The sequence below is a fragment of the Podarcis muralis genome, chromosome 11 (genome assembly GCF_964188315.1).
Source record: "Podarcis muralis chromosome 11, rPodMur119.hap1.1, whole genome shotgun sequence".
NCBI classification, from domain to species: domain Eukaryota; kingdom Metazoa; phylum Chordata; class Lepidosauria; order Squamata; family Lacertidae; genus Podarcis; species Podarcis muralis.
Genome location: NC_135665.1, coordinates 61612858 through 61629369, shown reverse-complemented (window position 1 = coordinate 61629369; position 16512 = coordinate 61612858). Strand labels below are relative to the sequence as shown.

General features: G+C 45.8%; 1 pseudogene; it reads right to left on the bottom strand.

Annotated features, from left to right (window-relative positions):
* Window positions 1-1128: 1128 nt before the first annotated feature.
* Window positions 1129-14740, bottom strand: LOC144329180 (uncharacterized; annotated as a pseudogene).
* Window positions 14741-16512: the final 1772 nt, after the last annotated feature.

The window sequence follows — 16512 nt, the reverse complement described above, 5'->3', positions numbered from 1 at the left end:
CAGAGGTCATCATACAGGGCGACCAAAGCAGTTTCTGTGCCAAAACCAGGCCTCAACCCAGACTGAAATGGACCCAGAAAATCCGTTTCTTCTGAAAGCGCTTGAATCTGGTCTGCAACCACTCGCTCTAAAACCTTGCCCAGGAAAGGGAGATTAGCAACTGGCCGGTAGTTAGTTAGGTTTTCTGAATCTTAATTTTATGAATTAAGAAGTGTTTTACCACTGCCTCCTTCAAACAGGCAAGGACCATCCCCTCTTGTAAATAATAATAAATAATAATAATATTTTTTTTATTTATACCCCGCCCTCCCAGGCCAGAGCCAGGCTCAGAGTGGCTAACACCAGTAAAATTACAATAAAAACATAATAGGGGGAGGGGGAACCAATTTAAAATACAGGTTAAAATGCAATTTAAAATGCAGCCTCATTTTAGTAGTAGCCCATAGATCAAAACCATAAGGGGAGGGAAACATAAGGGTCAGACTGAGTCCAAACCAAAGGCCAGGCGGAACAGCTCTGTCTTGCAGTTCCTGCGGAAAGATGTCAAGTCCCGCAGGGCCCTAGTCTCCAAGTCAGAGCCAGTGCTGAAAAGGCCCTGGCCCTAGTTGAGACCAATCTAACCACCTTGCAACTTGGGACCTCCAAAGTGTTGTCATTTGTGGACCTTAAGGTCCTCAGTGGGGCACACCAAGAGAAGCGGTTCCGTAGGTACGTGGGTCCTAGGGCACATAGGGCTTTAAGGGTAAAACCAGCACCTCCTGTACTCCACCGGGAGCCAGCGAATTTGGTAAAGCACTGGATGAATGTGATCCCACGGCAAGGACCCCGTAAGGAGCCTCGCCGCGGCATTCTGCACCCGCTGGAGTTTCTGGGTCAGCTTCAAGGGCAGCCCCGCGTGGAGCGAGTTACAATAATCAAGCCTGGAGGTGACCGTTGCATGGATCACTGTGGCCAGATCAGTGTGAGAAAGGTAAGGGACCAACTGCTTAATATGGCGGAGATGGAAAAATGCCACCCTTGCTGTGGCTGCAACCTGCACCTCCCTGGAAAGGGAGGCGTTGAAGGTTACACCAAAGCTCTTGAGCTAATTGAGCCCCTGCAAGAGGTTTCTTTCTTCGCGATGAAGGGCTATTGGGCATTGATGACCTCCCTGGTCCAGCCAGCTGTTCCCTCCCTGCTGGTTTTTATCAGCCAAGAGGGGCAAGGGTCTAGAGCACAAGTGGTCACCCTAGCTGATCCAAGCACCTTGTCCACATCCTCAAGCCTTACCAACTGAAACTCATCTAATACAGAAGGACTAGACTGTGCTTTGGGTACCCCATGAGATTCATCTGCTGTAACCAAGTCAAGGTCTTGGTGGATGCAAGCAACTTTACCCTCAAAACACTTTGCAAACAAGTCACAGTGAGCTACCGTTGGTTCTATCACCTCCTTTGGGCCAGCCTGTAAAAGACCTTGTACAAGCTGGAAAAGTTCTGCTGGTAATGAGGATGCAATGGAGGCGGCAAAGTATGCCTTCTTTGCTGCCTTCACTGCCACTAGGTAGGCTCAATAATGAGCCCTTACCATTGTTCGGTTGCATTCATTTGGATCTTTCCTCCTCTTGCATTTAAGCCGTCTCCCAGCTTGAATCCTCGCCCTAAGCTCTGGAGTATACCAGGGGGGCAATCGGGCTCCCGAAAGTGGGAGAAGGGGCTCAGGGGTGATCATGTCAATAGCCCGAGCCAGAGGTTGGCTACGGCTTCAACGGAAGCACCAGTCATATTAGCCAGAAAACCCTCCCAGAGCTGTTTGGAATCCCACTGGATCCATCACCCTCTGAGGGTGGACCTTCCTAATAGGTCCCCCACCTCTGTGGAGGAGGAAAGGTGCTGACATCCTAAATCTCAACAGGAAGTGATCTGCCCATGACAAGGGACTGATTTCAATGTCCCCCACCTTCAAATCACCCTCTTCCTGCCCAGTTTAAAAAACAAGGTCCAGAGTGTGGCCTGCCATGCGTGTTGGGCCGGTGACATGTTGGGACAGCTCCATGGTTGTCATGGCAGCCATGAAGTCCTGAGCCACCCCAGAGCCAACTGCCTTGGCATGGATGTTGAAGTCTCTTAGAACCAGCAGCCTGGGAGTCCTCAACACCGCCTCTGAGACCAGCTCTTTCAGCTCAGGAAGGGAGACTGTCAGGCAGCGAGGTGGGCGATAAACTAGGAGAATCCCTAATCTGTCCTGATTGCCCAATGCCAGGAACACACACTCTAGATTCCCACACACTAGACAGGGAGCCTGGAAATAGAGAGAGAATCTCTATAGACCACAGCAACTCCTCCTCCCCAACCCTTGAGTCTGACCTGATGCTGCACTGCATACCCAGGTGGGCACAGCTGGGTGATAACTCCACCTTGTTCACCCACCCAGGTTTCAGTGATACATGACAGATCAGCCTCTTCATCCATAGTCAGATCGTGGATGAGGGAGATTTTATTCTGGGCCGGCCTGGCATTCAACAGCAGCAGTTGCAGACATGAGGGCTGGCTGATATGACAACCACAATTTCCCAGGTTGGAAGAGCCTTGGCCGTGTGTCCCTTACCCAGCCTACCCCTCCTCCCATGCTGTACCTTCCCCTACCCAGAACCACCGTAATTGGGCCTCCCCCTACTCTCCCCCGCTCCTCTCCTCCCAGGCACATCCCACCAAGTGCCCTTACGCAGCCCAGTTAAAAAACATTGCAACACTTAAAAAACAATTTAAAAGAATATAAAAACAATTTAAAAGTGGAAGCCTTCTTTGCTGGGCAGCAGCAGTCCTTATGAAGCCTGTCAGGCCCTGCTATGGGCCAGGTAGATCGAGGCAGGAACGGGGCCCTCAGGCTTTCAGCAGGATCTTCAACCGCTGTGCTCTTTTGTGCTGTTGTTAACTGCAGTGGCACAGAGACAGCTTTGCTCTGTGAATATTTGGTTCGGTTCTGTTTAAAACGCAACAGCATGTGGAGAAAGAGGCTCGTTGGAGATCTTTCTCTCCAGAGCTGTTCTCTCCAACTCATGAGCCTTATATCTGCTCACAGTGTCGTAAAGAAAATGCCAGCAGACAGGGGTGGGAGAAGAGGAATGAACAAGGGGCATGAGGAAACACCATAAAACCTGGAAACACACAGGAAAGCATTCTTTTAGGAAGATAAAAACAAAAAAATACATGCCAAACCTCTCCAGTTAAATCCCAACTAAGGCGACGGCAGCAGATATTTCATCTGCCATATCAAAACATTCTCAACACCAGCAACCAACACAACAGTAAATTCTAGCCAGCTATTAATGTCAGCCCATTTATAATTTTTTTTTTTTGGCCTGCAAAATCTACAAAAGGCAGGTGACAAGGTGCTATTTCACCCTTGCTATCGAACTGAATAAAAATGACTCAGTTCTCCCGTTGGAAAGAGCTTTCTTGGGGCGTGGAGGACAGACGATAGGTCACAAAAGTAAAATGTAACAGTTGGAGGAACTACCATTCTTACTAGCGCAACTTGAAATAATGGAGCTCGACTTCAATGCCGTCTGCGAGATGCTATGACCTTGGACCAATGGGAAAGGAAGTCATTGGATGCTGAAAGGCTTATTTCTGAAGCAAGGAAGGAATTGAAGGTGATGTTGGCCCAGTAATAGTCATACTCTTCCACCACCCCATGTTCCATGTGTGCATTCAGACATGGGAATAATGTGTTAGTTTTCCTAACTATACAGTGGTGCCCCGCAAGACGAATGCCTCGCAAGACAAAAAACTCGCTAGACGAAAGAGTTTTCCATTTTTTGAGTCGTTCCGCAAGACGAATTTCCCTATGGGCTTGCTTTGCAAGATGAAACGTCTTGCGAGTTCTTGCGAGTTTGTTTCCTTTTTCTTAAAGCCGCTAAGCCGTTAATAGCCGCTAAGCCGCTAATAGCCGTGCTTCGCAAGACGAAAAAACCACAAGACGAAGAGACTCGCGTAACGGATTAATTTCGTCTTGCGAGGCACCACTGTAATGCCAGCACTTCTGTCCCATTTTCTAACATTCCTTTCCCACTGCAGTACCTGTTGGATTATGGAACTGTGGCTCTTTGACCAATATACAGGGGTACCTCCGGTTACTTACGCTTCAGGTTACAGACTCCGTTAACCCAGAAATAGTGCTTCAGGTTAAGAACTTTGCTTCAGGATGAGAACAGAAATTGTGCTCCGGCGGTGTGGGGGCAGCAGGAGGCCCCATTAGCTAAAGTGGTGCTTCAGGTTAAGAACAGTTTCAGGTTAAGAACAGAACGAATTAAGTACTTAACCCGAGGTACCACTGTACCACTGTGTCATGCTAAATTGTAGCACCCTGCTTGTGGTTAACGCTTAGCTGGAATGAAATATTCAACGCAGCAATAGAGAAATTAAAATAATAATTTATTTGTCAGACAAATAAATGAGAGGCACAGTGGTATATGGTTACCAAGCTCTGGCCTGGCCTCCTGCCATTATGGCCAGCACTTATATTTCCTTAATCCAGCCCCCTTCGCTCCTCCTGTGGCTGCATCTGTCCAACCAGCCTGGTTGGATTTCCTATTGGCTGATTGCTATAACTAATCACAAAAAGATACACCCATTTCCTTCTATCCTTATAAGGGAGACAAAGAGCTATATATAAATGACAAATAAGTAATAATATATCTTACATGGAATCTTAATTACCAGCTCACCTCTTGCCCTCCTTGCCCTATTGCCTTCTAAAACAAATGGTTAATCTTAAATTTTTATCTTAAACATATGTCAAGGATCTTGAGTTTCACATCAACATTGAAAGATCTCCTTCATTTTGAAGGTTTCTAAACAAATGTCTGACAACTATATATCAGGAGCGCCCAGATAGCGTCTTCTTGTCTGGCAGGGGAGCTGACTTAAATACAACTCTTACAACTATATGAAATAAGAATCTAGCATTTCTTAAATCCTTTGCATAATTACATTTAAGCCAGCATATTTCATACATAACATATATAGCTTTTTAGAAGGATAAATCTCCTCAAAGTAAAAGGAAGGAACAGTTTACAGCCTCAAAGTAAAAGTGAAGAAAAAAATCTATTCCCCTGTTTACACTCCCCTCCTTCTCCAGCCAGTTGTTTTGTTTTCCGTGTGCTCTTGGCCTTTTGTCCTGTGGCTCAAGTTTAAGAGAGGCCCAGGGTATCATTTTACTGTTTACCCACTCTTAATTAAGTAGGGTCTGTGTAACCTTGGTCTTCAGCCTGTAATTCCAGCTTTTACGACTTTGAGAATTGTTTTCTGCTATAAATCAAGGGGGGCCCCTTGTCTTAGGAGAATGGCCAAGGTTTTCTCTGCCTGGCATGAAACATTTGTGAATTTAAGCCCATTTTAGACTTTATGAACCTGATCAAAATATAAGTCAATATAGACCTTGATTAAAAATGCAGTCTATATTCAGATGCCACATTCCCCCCTTTCAAGCTCAAGGACCTTGCTTCACACCAAGGTCCTTGATAGCTTGATCTTATGCCACATTCCTGAGGTAAGGCTCTGTATAGGGCCATGATATGAGGTAAAGTTTCATTTGAAACCATCTTGCTAATTGTACTTCTAAAACATGAAATGATACATGGCATCATACATAAAACCATTACCACTACTGTCAAGAAAAACAAGCAAGACAATAGTATCCCTTTGAGTCCTGTGACATTAGGTAACCAATTGGTGAGCCATCCCATATCCCATCCTTCCTTGTGGCCAACACACGGATTGCCTCACCATTATCAGAAATGTTAAAGCAACAGGCATTCCCTGTCAAGTTCAAGACTCCACATAGACCTCCCTGCTTGGCAAGTACATAATCCATTCCCATTTTCAGCTGCAAAATGGGGCTCTACTTTCATCCAACTGTTGTGCAATAAGTCTCAAACTCTGGGCCGTTGCATTGGTTACAAGTTCCTCTACTGCTTGTAATTGAATTATTCTGTTTAGATTATAAATAGGATCCCGTGCCCCTTGTATGAGCTCACCAGGATTCCAGGAGGCAGGATCATAATAGGCTATAATGCGCTCTGGCGGCCAATCATCAGTACCGCTCCAACTTTGGGTACTTCCTCCTGCTATACGAGAAATATCAGCATTCCTTCGTGTTCGCTTAGCTGAACTAGTGGGCAAATCCACATTGGTGGTAATACCCATCCCAGGAAACAAGTCCCACTCCATTTGGAAGGGAGTTTCTTGTATGCCCATTCTCCACATATCCACCACAACCATCGGGTCTGAGGTTTTTGGTACGTGGAGTACAGAAGGCGAAAATATCAAAAGAGGCAGAGAGTTCACAGTGCAGTATGTTAGATTGCCTTTTTCTGTCACAGTTATGTTCCATACCACTTTCCATGCATGAATAAAAGGAGGTGCACAGGGCAAGGTATTCCGAGTTCGATAGGTAGTACCGTGTGCCCAGGTATGACTATTCTTAATATAATCCCAAGTATAGTGACAATGAGAAGAGCCTATCATAGTAGAATCAGCTGCATCTGATGATTTATGTACACAGAATTCCCCTTGTACAGGTATAACTCGTAATGGTTTAGTTGAGTTCCATCCGGGGAAATTCTGTATTTCTGTTTGGTGTGGCATTTCGCTTACCATACCAATGGCATCTAATGGTATCGGTAATAAGGGCATACCTCCCTCTGAATCATCTGGCCCAAGAGAGCAAACAAGGCAATTGGTCCTATTTGCAACATTGGCTACCATTTCAGCTAAACCTACCCACATATTGTGGTCATAGCTGAATCCATATTTAGCAAATTTGGTCAGATTCAAGGACCCTTCCCCTTACCAAGGGATCAGGATTAATAATAAAATCATGTTGATGTCTAGCATATGCATTCCTTCCACAAAAGATTACCTTATTGTGATAGCATAAAACTATTAGTCCCAATATAATTCCCCCAGTGACAGAAATGGGGAACCACCAAGACCAAAACATATATCCCAAGGATCCCCAATGTGTAATATCTCTGATAATTGTTCCACAAGGGGGCAGTCAATCAATTGTATAAGAGAATCTTCCCTTTCACAATCGCTGGTTCAGATGCTCCTCAAGCTTCAGGCGTGCGCAGGTCAGCCAGCTTCCAGATTGTGGCTGCAGCAGGCCGGTCGTCTAATGTTGCCCGTGACCTAGCCCGTTCCCCGTAGGGCTAGATACAGGGGTTTTTGGAGAGAGTCAGTTTTAAAGGATTAGAGGGGTCACCTTTGCACGTCCAACTGCCTTCGGACTTCTTCAAACGGGAGTGATGAATCCAGGGGGTCACCTCAGCTACCTTCACCGCTGTTGGAGTAGAGAGCAAGACGGTGTAAGGTCCACGCCACTTAGGTGCAAGTGGATCACGTTTCCACTCTTTCACCCATATGCTATGCCAGCCTGGAGCTGATGAATCTGCTCAGCAATGCTGCACGGCGTGTGCTTGAGGGCCCACCTGTTAAGATAAAAAAAACAAACAAACACGGGAGAGAGACAAAAACACGGGAGAGAGATTGCACTTGTCCCTGTGTCACATGGTCTCCTATTTGTTTGAGGTCAGTTGGAATATCCTGAACAAAGGAGGGCGGCCTCCCATACAGGAGCTCAAAAGGTGACAACTTAAGTCTTTTTGTGGGTAACACATCTACCCTTCTGAGACTTTAGACATATTAGTGGGCTTCTGGCATGCCCTGCAGATACCTTGCACAAGCGTCTGGCGGTAGGTGGTAAGCCTGGCCAGGTGAATCGCATTGTTTGGATCCCAATTAGGATCTTCCAAGGGAAAGTTGTCCTGGAGATGACGGTCAATATTATAAATATTTCCCACTCTGGCCTGCTCACGCAAATATATCTGTGCCTTTTCAATTATGTCTCTCCTTTCCTCAGTGGTGAAGAGAGTATTCAGGAGCTGGCGACAATCTGTCCAAGTAGGACTATGAGTATTTACTATTGAGGTCACGAAGTCCATCATAGTCTGAGGTTTTTCTGCGAAAGATGGGGCATTTTCCAATTCATCAGACTGTAGTTGTGAATGGAATACATTGCAGGGTCGAAGTTCGAGGTGGCCGTGGTCCAGGTTGCCCATTAACCAGCACAGGCTCCTCAAGTGCATCAAATACTCTTCTGAGAGGGGCTACTACGTGACCTTTTTCTTCACTTTGCTCTAGGGGCCTCAAATCATAGGGGATGGTATTTGTCCCAAGGCGTTCTTTTAGCAGCTTAATACGCCTGGCTGTATTGCTTGCTGACCGATTAAGGTCTCCCTGTAACTTCTGTAATAATTCTCTAGGACTTGGATGTACAGGGGTTTGGGGTAGGCAATCAGTTGTTCCACTAAAAGAGACTGTAGATGGAGTTCTACTGGGACTCACAGATGGAATAACCACTTCTGCTTGGGCTTCATTATAGGACTCCAATGCCTCCTGAAGATATTTATCATAATCTATCAAGGAGTCAAGTTCTGTGTCTCTACCCCCATTATTCGTTCCACTTTCTTGTCTTGGGGTTACAACTGGTGGAGGGTTTGAATTAGGCTCCCTTCGATGTGGAGCATAGAGTGGAGGTGGAAACACCTCTTCCTCTGGTCCCTCAAAAATGGGTTTGAGTTTATTTGGCAAGATTCCTTTCCTAGCTTCGGCTTTTACAGCCAATAATTTGCATCGTTGGACTTTGCATTCCCTTATCCATGGAGGATTTTTATTTAATGTGCTCAGCCAGGAATCTATATATGAAAATTGTTCTGGGCACCCTCCAGTTTCTTTGGTGATGTTAGACCAAAGTTTGCTTACTAAATTTATATCAAAAGTTCCCTGAGATGGCCATCCAGTATTTTGTTTTGGCCATTCTAGTTCACATAACGTTCTCAAGCGCTCTGGCGTCATTTTGACTCCATATGCCCCTGAGAAGGCTTTCTTAAAATTATTTAACATACATTCAAGAGGTGTATTTCCCCCCTTTGAACCCCCAACTCCCATTGTATGGCCCTGTGAAGTATCCACTCAGTCACTCACACACACGCTTCGTGGGTTTCCTTGCCCAGATGGAGTCGCCTCACTGGGAACCGAAGTACTACCCACTCCACACTCAGGTCAGCTACAGATTGCTCTGTACTTTCTCACACATACAATGCGCAAGATACTTCACCACACTCTACCTCCCATTCTTCCCTTTCCCCCCACCAGACCACCATCTGATATACCCAACCACCTAGCGTACTCAGTTCCCACTTACTGAGACGCAGAAGTTTGATCAAGACTTCTCTTCCTCCCAATTAATTGGAGGGCCAAAAATCCCTTTGTGCACTTACCCCTTGGTTGGTTCCGTTTCCCCCCGGTCCGTCGCCGCCAGTGAGCAGGGTATCAGACAGACGAGACTGCTGCGTTCCCCTGGAAAAATTTTTTCCATGCGCGCTGGGTAGGCAGTTTAGAGATCCTCTCTCTTGTACCCTGCTCAGTAGAGCGAAGGGGCTGCGTTCCAGCAGACCACTTATCCGAGTCACAGGAGCACCATAAAATGTAGCACCCTGCTTGTGGTTAACGCTTAGCTGGAATGAAATATTCAACGCAGCAATAGAGAAATTAAAATAATAATTTATTTGTCAGACAAATAAATGAGAGGCACAGTGGTATATGGTTACCAAGCTCTGGCCTGGCCTCCTGCCATTATGGCCAGCACTTATATTTCCTTAATCCAGCCCCCTTCGCTCCTCCTGTGGCTGCATCTGTCCAACCAGCCTGGTTGGATTTCCTATTGGCTGATTGCTATAACTAATCACAAAAAGATACACCCATTTCCTTCTATCCTTATAAGGGAGACAAAGAGCTATATATAAATGACAAATAAGTAATAATATATCTTACATGGAATCTTAATTACCAGCTCACCTCTTGCCCTCCTTGCCCTATTGCCTTCTAAAACAAATGGTTAATCTTAAATTTTTATCTTAAACATATGTCAAGGATCTTGAGTTTCACATCAACATTGAAAGATCTCCTTCATTTTGAAGGTTTCTAAACAAATGTCTGACAACTATATATCAGGAGCGCCCAGATAGCGTCTTCTTGTCTGGCAGGGGAGCTGACTTAAATACAACTCTTACAACTATATGAAATAAGAATCTAGCATTTCTTAAATCCTTTGCATAATTACATTTAAGCCAGCATATTTCATACATAACATATATAGCTTTTTAGAAGGATAAATCTCCTCAAAGTAAAAGGAAGGAACAGTTTACAGCCTCAAAGTAAAAGTGAAGAAAAAAATCTATTCCCCTGTTTACACTCCCCTCCTTCTCCAGCCAGTTGTTTTGTTTTCCGTGTGCTCTTGGCCTTTTGTCCTGTGGCTCAAGTTTAAGAGAGGCCCAGGGTATCATTTTACTGTTTACCCACTCTTAATTAAGTAGGGTCTGTGTAACCTTGGTCTTCAGCCTGTAATTCCAGCTTTTACGACTTTGAGAATTGTTTTCTGCTATAAATCAAGGGGGGCCCCTTGTCTTAGGAGAATGGCCAAGGTTTTCTCTGCCTGGCATGAAACATTTGTGAATTTAAGCCCATTTTAGACTTTATGAACCTGATCAAAATATAAGTCAATATAGACCTTGATTAAAAATGCAGTCTATATTCAGATGCCACAAAATTTCATTCACACCACTGGGCATGGTGTGGCACAACAGTGAATGTCACTGGACAAACTTGCACCCAAATGCTGATGAATTTTCATTTTGATAGATAAATAGATCACACAGCCACACACCCACCAATGTGGGCACGTGAAGAACTGAATTTAAGATTGTAAAAATGGGAAACTGAGAGAAACTTTCATGGGCAGATTCACCCATACCAGCCGCACATAGAGGTCATTGCAACTTTGAGGTTACCAATGACAGTGGTGGCCAGTGGCTATCTCAATCCATGAACAGTCATAACTATTTTACCAGCTGAAGCTGGGACAAGGCATTCCTAACCACTGATGACATCTCCAGGTACATTGCTGGATTTAGGAGTAACCCCTGACTATGTAGCTGCTCAGAGAAAATGTGACTCCATTCAGGCCAGGCAAATTATTCACTTATCAGAGCTGGGAACCACTTGCCCATAGTGCTTCTGTCTTGCCAGGATTCAGAGTCAGTTTATTAACTCCCGATCCAGGCCTCAATTACATCCAGACACCAACTTACACAGCCATTCCTATTTTAGGTGTTACAGAGAAATAGAAATGTGTATCATCATTGTGTACCTGTCGAGGACACCAAATCTCCTTATGGACGCTGCCAACAGCTTCATGTTGTTGTTTAGTCATTTAGTCGTGTCCGACTCTTTGTGACCTCCTGGACCAGAGCACACCAGGCACTCCTGTCTTCCACTGCCTCCTGCAGTTTGGTCAAACTCATGTTCTTAGCTTCGAGAACACTGTCCAACCATCTCGTCCTCTGTCATCCCCTTCTCCTTGTGCCCTCCATCTTTCTCAACATCAGGGTCTTTTCCAGGGAGTCTTCTCTTCTCAGGAGGTGGCCAAAGTCTTGGAGCCTCAGCTTCAGGACCTGTTCTTCCAGTGAGCACTCAGAGCTGATTTCCTTAAGAATGGATAAGTTTGATCTTCTTGCAGTCCATGGGACTCTCTCTCTCTTTTTTTAATAACATATTTATTGAGGTTTTCAGAAAAATCCAGAAAAAAACAAAACATTCATGTTTTAAACCTTATTTTCAGTGACATATTTCCAAGACTTCCCCTCCCCTTCTTATATTCCAATTCCACTTATTTGGTTCAACAAGTTCTTATCCCCAATTTTTAACCTTATTGTATTTAGTTCATTATATTTAATTCATTTTATATAACCAATTTTACCTTATAAACCTCATTCTTTATACATTAAAATATTTTTCTAAGGTCGACCCCAATTCCCTTCCACGAATTCCCCATTTTTATACTCATAAGAAAACAAAATAAGAAAGAAAAGAAAAAATCAAAATATAGTTGTACACCCTTTGGATTCCCATGCTCCAACCCCCCTTTCCCGGTTTCGATCCCCCATGTCCATCAGTCTATCTGCTCTCAGCCTGGAGATCTCACATCCGAGGCTCTTAATTCTCTCTCAGTTCCCCTTTGCCAGTCTTCTTGATAGTCCTTTATATCAAACACCAAATCTCGGAGAAGCTCTGTCTCAATAATGTCCATTTTTCTTCCAGCCAGACCTCTGTATTTAAAAGTGGAGCTCAAATCTTGTTTCTTACTCTTTTTGAAACTAAATGTCCCAAAAGCTCCAACTTCCATCTTGATCAAATTTGTAATCCATAGGTCTTCAGCATAAGGAGATCTCTCCATACCTCATTGTCCAATTCAAACCAAGTTTTCATCATCCAGTTCTTGTTTTCCTTTATGTCCTTCCTAACAGGCCTCTGGCCTTCCTTAGTCTTCTGCGGCATTGTAACTCCTCCTTCATTTCCCTCCAGATCATCATATATCTCTTGTTCCACTTTCTCAGATTCCTCAAATTTCTCTTCCTGCTGAGCTGCAAAAACTTTTTGTTCCGCTACAAGGACTTTTTGTTCAGTGACAAAGACTTGAGTCAAGTCCCTTCCAGTTTCAGTAAATTTATTTACTGTTTCATACAATGTAGTCGCCCTTGTAGCCAAAATATCATTTTGTTCTTGAAGCTTTCCCAGGAGATAAAAAGTCCTGTTCAGCTCAATGAGTATTTTTCCACTTGCAGCCATTCTTGTAATGTCCCAAAAAACCCTCTAGAGGGATTATGGTTACTTAGCAGTCCATGGGACTCTCAAGTGTCTCCTCCAGACCATAATTCAAAAGCATCAATTATTCAGTGATCAGCCTTCTTTATGGTCCAGCTCTCACTTCCATACATCACTACTGGGAAAACCATAGCTTTTACTATACGGACCTTTGTTGGCAAGGTGATGTCTCTGCTTTTTTAAGATGCTGTCTAGGTTTGTCATTGGTTTGTCATTGCTTTTCTCCCAAGCTGTCTAGGTTTGTCATTGTTAAATAGCATTTGAGGTGAGGTGATGCCCTGTAGCACCCCATTGTTGAGGAGTCCAAGAGGCACTCATCTCATGATACCTTCCATCAATAGTCATCTTCAAATATCTGAAGGGCTGTCACATGGAACATGAAGCAGGCTTGTTGCTGCTGCTCCAGAGGGTATGGCCTGAACAAATAGCTTCAAGTTACAAGAAAAGAGATTCCAAGTAAACACCAGGAAGAACTTTCTGACAGTAAGAGCTGGTCATGACCTATAAAACCCAACACAGCATAGCTCTAAGCTATCTAAAGAACCACATTCCCTCATATGAATCTGCCCACTTCTGATTTCTTGGGAGGGAAGCACTTCTCTGCCCCACCACCCTCACAGGGACATTTGGTGGGGATGTAAAAGAGGGCCTCCTTGGTGGCTGATCCCAAACTCTGGTCCTTCCTCCCTGGAGAAGCTAGACTGGTTTCCTGTTTACTGTCCTTCAACAGGCTACATAATATACAGTGGAACCTCGGTTGTCGAACGTAATCCGTTCCGGAAGACGGTTCAACTTCTGAAACGTTCGACAACTGAGGTGCAATGGCCGCTTGGCAAATTCCTTTTAAGAAATGGAGAAACACGCCTTGGAAGCCGTTCAACTTCTGAGGCTTGTTCGAAAATGGTTGTCGGCGTTCGACTTCCAAATTGTTCTGCTTCCAAAGCGTTTGACAACCGAGGTTCCACTGTATTCTTCTTCTTACAACACAGGTCTGAACCAATATTTGAATGAACCAATATTTGAACCAAATAATCTGTTTCCTCCAAGAATGCCTGCAATTGCATCACCATAACCCTTTCTAGTACCTTTCTCCAAAAGGGGGCATTTGTGGCTAGGCAGTAGTTGTTAAACACCATCAAGTATTTAGGTGGTGTGGAGACTCAGAGGCGAGCCACCTGGCTCATCTATAAATCCCCAGTTTCCCTAATTCATTTTGTTTCTACTGTATTTGGAAATGAGGAATGAACTAACCTGGGCACTATCCACCATGCATGGTTCACAGGGGACTTCTTGAAGTTAATACAGTTTGACTACTTATTTTACCTGCTGTGAGCTGGTGGCCTTTTACAAGCAGGGAAATTAATTTTGAACCCGCATAGCTCAGCTGTAACCTCTGCTCAGGAGCAACTGGACTTCAGTCTAAAAAAGATTTGTGCAGAAACTGCCATCGGTGCTTACACAAGGCATTCTTCCATCATAGCTCAGTGGTAGAGCATCTGCCTTGAGAGCAGGAGGTCCCAGGTTCAAACCCCAGCATCTCCAGGTAGGACTGGGAGAGACTCCTGTCTGTCTGCAATCCTGGAGAGCTGCTGCCAATCAGGGTAGACAATACTGAACCATATGGACCAATTCTCCGACTCAATATAAGGCACCCTCCTATGTTCCCTTGCTGCTCCACCTGCTCCACCTGCACAAGGGTGTGCCAATGCCCTTCAGGGCCTCCCACCCAACAATGCCTTACTCTGACAGAGGGCATTAAGGAACAGCACCGTGGAAGCAGAGAAGGCAATCTGTAATGCCACCTCACCCACCCTGAATGCCTTGTTCTGATCAAGGGTCCTAGGGACTGTACAATGCCTGAGATCAGGGGCGGAGGAAGAGGGGGGCCGTGGGGGCAGACCGCCCCGGGTGTCTTCGCTGAGGGGGGTGACATTGAGCAGTCGCGGGTGGGTGATGTGCTGAATGTCCGCCATCGGTGACTCACTTCACCCCTGTGAGTGGCTCGCTTTGCCCCCAGCTGCAGGCTGCACGTGCTGATCCATGCCCCTAAGCGGCTATGCCAGGGCTCAGCAAACTTTTTCAGCAGGGGGCTGGTCCACTGTCCCTCAGACCTTGGGGAGGGGGCCGGACTATAATTTTTTGGGGGGGAAATGAACGAATTCCTATGGCCCACAAATAGCCCAGAGATGCATTTTAAATAAAAGCACACTTTCTACTCATGTAAAAACACCAGGCAGGCCCCACAAATAACCCAGAGATGCATTTTAAATAAATGGGCACATTCTACTCATGTAAAGGGACCGGGTGGCACTGTGGGTAAAAGCCTCAGCGCCTAGGGCTTGCCGATCGAAAGGTCGGCGGTTCAAATCCCCGCGGCAGGGTGCGCTCCCGTTGTTCGGTCCCAGCGCCTGCCAACCTAGCAGTTCGAAAGCACGTCAAAGTGCAAGTAGATAAATAGGGACCGCTTACTAGCGGGAAGGTAAACAGCGTTTCCGTGTGCGGCTCTGGCTCGCCAGAGCTGCGATGTCACGCTGGCCACGTGACCCGGAAGTGTCTCCGGACAGCGCTGGCCCCCGGCCTCTTGAGTGAGATGGGCGCACAACCCTAGAGTCTGTCAAGACTGGCCCATAGGGGCAGGGGTACCTTTACCTTTTTACTCATGTAAAAACACGCTGATTCCCAGACCATCTGGATTTAGAAGGCGATTGGGCCGGATCCGGCCCCCCGAGCCTTAGTTTGCCAACCCATGGGCTATCCCGTGCCTGGGAGGGCACCCTTCGTGCCCCGCCCTCCTCATAATGTGCCCCACCCCCCTCAGGAGCATTCCCGCCCTGGGCAGCGCGGGCATATGCTCCGCTTCTGCTTGGGATAGCTCAGGGTTTGGTGTTTGAGCCCCGCATTGGATGAAATATACCTGGCTTGCAAGGGGGTTGGCCTAGATGACCGCCAGGATCCCTTCTAACTCTACAATTATATCTGACCTTCTGTGGTGAGGCACTGTGGGTGGGGAAGTCTTGAAGACCAGCTGTGCTTCTGTCACTTTGCCACTGTGGCAGCAGATACCATTTGAAGTTTAAGTGCAGTAAACCGATGCACTATCAAGAACGTTTACTAAGCCAAGGTGGTGGCAGTACAGGGAATCTCTGAGGCTACCACTCCCAGAATGCCTCACTCTGACAAACAGCCATAGCTTTGCATGCAGAACGTATCAGGTTGAGTCCCAACCATCTCTAAGTAGAGAGCTCTTGTCGGTACCCCTGGAGAGAAGCTGCCATTCCGGTGATGGCAATGATTTATTACCTGCTCATCACCCGAGGGTCCCAGGGTGGGTTGCAACATCAAAGCACAATATTAAAAACGATTTAAAACAACTAACAATCACAGAAAGGAGGGGCATTCTAAATATATACATCTCAAGTGCCAAAAGCCAGGGTGAAGTGCTAGATTCTCGATGGCCTGTTGTGGTACAAGGTGGCTTTCTATGCTCCTTGAGACATTCTGGGATGGGTACCATGGGAGATCCCTGCAGGAGGGCCCAATCAGTGACAAGGTGAAGGTGCTCAAATCTCCCATGCTTCTCCTTCAGCTCCTTGAAGGACAGGTTTCCGGTTGGTTAATGGATGCTGGTGTGCTAGGATATTCTGCTGCATGGTTTGGCGTTGTCCATCTGAGAACATCACCTTGCCAACAAAGGTCCGTATAGTTCAAGCCATGGTTTTCCCAGTAGTGATGTATGGAAGTGAGA